The sequence below is a fragment of the Pteropus alecto genome, unplaced genomic scaffold, assembly GCF_000325575.1.
Source record: "Pteropus alecto unplaced genomic scaffold, ASM32557v1 scaffold49, whole genome shotgun sequence".
NCBI lineage: Eukaryota > Metazoa > Chordata > Mammalia > Chiroptera > Pteropodidae > Pteropus > Pteropus alecto.
The window spans coordinates 287463-292825 of record NW_006443131.1 but is presented as its reverse complement, the minus strand read 5'-3'; positions in this window follow the sequence as shown (position 1 = coordinate 292825).

The following is a 5363-nucleotide window of genomic DNA, read 5'->3' as shown; positions in this document are numbered from 1 at the left end:
CATCTTGTGAAACATTTTCTTCTAATAAAACAAATAATTCAATTAGAACCTGGGAAGAGGAGAAAGAAAAAAGATCAAAGTGAAATAACCTCATGGATTACTGTATTAACGGCAGGTAGGAGTTAAAGGTTACTATTAAAAACTGGAAAACAGAGGACGAGAGGTTAAATAACAAAACGGGACTAAAATATTACGAATGATCTAAGTACACAGGTAGCCATTACAACAAATATCAAACATCCTAATATATATTTTTTTTAAGTAAAAGAGCAATGAAAACACAGCATGTAGGAAAAAAACAGGACAAATATTACATAAAAAATACAAGTGTTGAGACCAAACATACCAATCACATCAATAAATGGCCCGTTAAATGTGATTTTTACCATGGCTCACAAAGCAAGACCCAACTATGTTAAATACAAGAAACACCTAAAACGAAGTGATCCCAAAAGGCTAGAAATAAAGGGAAAAGAACACCAGGCGAACGGCAACAATAAAAGGGCTTCTGGGCACAATAACCAGGCAAAGTGGAGTGCAAGCCAATATGCATTAAACATGATAAAGGACACTTTTTTAATTGCAAAAGCCATAATTAAAACAAAGCTTATAACAGTTAATGATTAGCTATGTACCAGATTATATAGCAGTCACTTTTATGAAGCAAAAACTACAACACCAAGAAACATAGATAAAAACATTAATAAGAATACATATTATGTCAGTAACAGGACAGACAAGCACTAAAAATAAGTAACAATGCAGGTCTAAATAATCTAATTAGTTAAGTAAATCTTACGGGTATCTATTGAAACTTACACCCTCATAATAAGGAATACGCATTCTTCTCAAGCACACATGAATTGATCACAAAATCTGTCATATATTAGGTCATCAAGGAAGCATCGGTAAGTTCCACAAAGTGACATAAGCAAAACTCTGCAGTAAAACTAGAAATTTATCAAAATATCAGATAACAAAAGCTCCCCATATGGGGAAAAAATAAACTATTAAAACAACTCTTCGGTGAATGGGAAAATGAAAAATTAACAGGAATTCTAAATCCTGATAATTGAAAATATTATATATTGTAATCTATGGAATAAACGTAAAGCAGTGATCAAAGGAATATTTATACTCTTAAATACTTTTTATCAATAAAAATAAAAAATGAACAAACTAAATTCTCAGATCAAAAAGCTAAGAAAAATGTATATCAAAACAAACATGGAAGAAAATAAAGATAAAAGTGGAAATCAATGAACTAAAGAGAAAAACAATAAACCTAATTATAAATCAAAATCCTACTTATTTTGATTAACTTAAAGAAACAGATAAGCTACTAGCTAACTTGATGAAAAAATAAGGTAAAAGCACACATTTACAAAATAAGAAAGAATAAGGAAGAAATAACTACCGAAACAGAAAAAGAACAAACCCACATACACATAAAAGCCACTTTGCAGACTTCTACACAAAGAAATGTGATAATCTTTGAAATAAGACTGTTTCCTTGGGAAACAAAATTTACCCAAATCAATCCCATTAGAGCCAGAAAGTTTTAAAACACCAAAATGCATAGAATAAGTAGAAAAGGCTATTAAGAAACTAACCTACAAAAAAACACTAGACCTAGATTTTTTCATAAGAAAATTCTAACAAACTTAGAAAGACCAAATAAGCCCGATGCTTCATGTTTTCCAGAGCACTAAAAATGAAAAAAAAAAAAAAAACACCTAATTCTTTTGTGAAAAAAGTTTAACGCTGATAACTAAACTTGATGAAAAGAGCATAAAAAAAAATTTACAGCCCAATATCAGTACCAATGTGAAGAGGGCCAACAAAAATCCAACACCACATTCTTATACAAAATGTAGCATAAATTTTGATACTTTTTTACATTGTTGCATATAACACATATTCTTACACAAAATGTAGCATATTCTTTTACACTGTTGCTTTTTAAGATTTACAATTTATCCTGGAAATCCTTCCACATCATTCCTAAAGGTTTTCTTCATTCTTTCACAGCTGTATAGTACCCCATTGCATGTGAATATACCAAATTTATTCAACCACTTTCTTCCATGTGGGCATTTAAGTTGTTTTAAATATTTTCAAATTGCAAACACTGCTATGAATAACTTTACCCGTGTGTATTTTCATATTGTTGGAAGTGTATCTTCAGAGTCGGTTTCTAGAAAAGGGATTATTAAGTGAGATATAAATGCATACCTATGTGTATATATAGAGAGATGTAGACAGAATCATAAAGCAAACATAGTAAAACGTTAACATTTAGGGACTATGGGCAAAGCCTGTATGGGCATACTTTGTACTATTTTGCAACTTTTTTGCAAGTCTCAAATTACTTCGAAATTAAAAGGTATTTTAATTTGCTTTTTAAAGACCATGGTAGCTGAGAGTTGGTATACCCTGATAGTTAAAATTGAACGTTCAAACTCTGGAAGCAGATTTTGGTTCAAGTTCCCGCTGTGCTCCTTTGTAGCTGTGAGAACTTGGGTAAGTGACTTAAGTCCTTCGGCTTCGATTTCCCTTTCCATAATGCAGATAAGGTACAATTACATGCCTCAGGGAGTTGCAGTGGAACTGAGAAGTGTCAGTAAAGGACTCAGCTCAATGCCTGGGTTCCAACAGATGCTTAAAAAATGGCAGGTTCTAGTATTTTCTCAGTTCCATCTTCACATTCACAAAAACCCTAACATTCAATGAGCCCATCTTCTGTGCCTGCCTCTTGTGTAAAGCCTTGTTCAAAATCTATTTAATTAACTAAATAAGCATACAATAACTCAGCAAGTTAATGATTAATACAAAAATTATGTAAATACTAGAAAAATAGTTATGGAGAAACATTATGAGAAAAAAATTCAGAATCACGAGTAAGTAAAGATATGCAGGCATACAAATACCCTGGGGGGCTCACGGGAGTCTGGCTTTTGAAGACATGTATTACTGTCAAGTTCAAAAGACAGAGAGGAAATAAAGGTTTCCAAGCTTGGTCATAGCCTGGTGAATGAATCAGAGGATTCCCTATTGTCATCAGCCCAGGGTAACATGTTTGCCCTAAATAGCCAATAACTGTGAGGTACCAAGAAGAAAAAAAAGATTTTTAATAAGGAAATCATGTTCTTGTTCATATCCAAGCCTTTTAGATGTCAGCACCTTGAAAATAAAATACAGTCTAGTTGTCAAAGCTCAAAGTAGACCAGAACACTTCTCTAGTTCAAAAAACTACAACTGTTTCCTGTAACGCTCAGAACAAATGCGAAGTTCTCACTGCTCTATGTAATGGGCACCTCCACCTATCTGCAGCCTCACAGGCCACCTCTGAACCTCTGCACATGCTCCTTCTGCCTAGAATACTCTTCCTCCAAGTAGCGTGCTCCTTTATTTGATTCAAGTCGCTGATGGAAAATTCCTTCCTCAAAAGGAGGCATACCCTGACTTTATCTAAAATAGCCACGTTCTCTTATCCTATTGTATTTCTCTCCCAATTTATCATCACCCAACATTGTGGTATACACTTTACATTTGTTAATTTGTTTCTCTCTCCAACTAGAATATATTGTCCATTAAGGTTAGAACTTAGCCTTTTGTTCACTGCAATATCCCTAGCATCTAGAATACATTAGTTGAATGAATGAAAAATAAGATTGTGTAAACACCAGGACAATAAAAAAAAGGGGCCATTGTCATCTTTGGCGCCCCAGTAGCAATGCAAGAGGCTAGGCTAGCAGCCCTGGCTGGACCATCTGGCAAACCTAAATATATTCTTCAAATGTTGACTTCAGTGAACCCTCCTCAAGAGGTTTCTCCTACCTCATCCAAGGAAGAGACTGGTCCTCTCTCCCACAACCAGGGTCAGAGTGCACAGAACGAGCAGGCAGGCGATAAAAGTCCAAGCACGGCACAGGCAGAGCACAGAACTTAAAGCTCAAGGTTGTCCTTATAGTTAAAGGGCGGTAGGACAAGCAGACACTGTCCATACAGCATCACCTGAAAAACAGGTCATTCTTACCCTATCAGGCCCTAGGCTAGAGATTACTTCACTTGTTTTTCGTCGATTGTGTGGACTGTCTCATTTAATCTTCCCAAGAACTCTGTGAAATAGGTGTTAAGACCAATGTTTGCACCTTACACATAGAAAGCCTGATGCTCAGGCCAGTTAATAATCACCCGCAATCTCACAGCTGGCAAGGAGTGAAGCTGGGATTTAAACTGCCATGTTCTGATCACAGGGCCTGCCTAGGCATTGGGCAGACTGCCTTACTGAGCTGAATCTCGAGAAGCAATAACTACAAGCCTATTGTGAATATGCATGTTGGAAAGGAGTATAAAATACACTTAAATTGGTAGACTAGGACCCAGTTTTATCATTCTGCTATCTCAGAAGCTAAAAAAGGGTCGTTTCCAATTTCTATGTATCTTTTCCCATTCCTTCTGGTCTTCCCCCAGTCCCCCTCTCCTCCCCCTCCGAAATCTACCAAATAGATACAAGCTGGCATGCCACTTGCCATAACAACAAAGTCTCCAGACTGTCTTCCTTTTGCCTCCAAAAGGTCTCTAAATATAACTATCTACAACACACAATTCTTCCCTCTTCTAGAAAAAAAAAAAAAAATCAACAATGTAGAAATTTATCATTTTTTTTGGAATTTATAATTTTTCTGGAGCTGGACATCTAAATATTGGTCCCATTTATTCCCAAGTCTGGTCAGCCTCCTTCAACCATATCTAACCTCTTCCCACTCTGCAAAAAGAACTTGCCTCTGGTAGCCATTGGTTCAGGACAAAAATATCAAGAATCCTGGATAGTGACTAACTTCATAATAAAGCCCTGAGTACTGTTTCACTTGTTTTATTTTTTCTCCTCCTGCTAATTGTTTTTGTTTATAATATCTCAACCTCTAAGGTCAAGGACTCATTCTTCTGCCATTATAAACCCCAAGATGTAGTTGATACGTGTATATAACATAAACTTGTATATAACTCAGGTTTCCAAAAATGCTTATGGAATGATGGGACAAACCAGATTCTTCTGTACGTAGATTCAAATGCAACAGAACTAATCTCTGCATTAAAAATGGGGGGTAGGGGAACTCCATTCAACGTACTTGGGATTTCCCCAATATGAAAGACAACATCGCATAGAAAAGTGCCCAGCAGTGTTTACTATTATTATCTCCGGGACCGACCATACTGAGCGTCTCTGCTTTCAACTTTTCATTGACCGCCTTCGACTCCGGGGTCAGCGGGTCCCAGAGCCGCGGGGTCGCGAGGAACAGGGCTGTCCCCACCCGGCTGAGGCCGCCGGGTCTCAGGCCCCGCCGCGCCCCCGGATC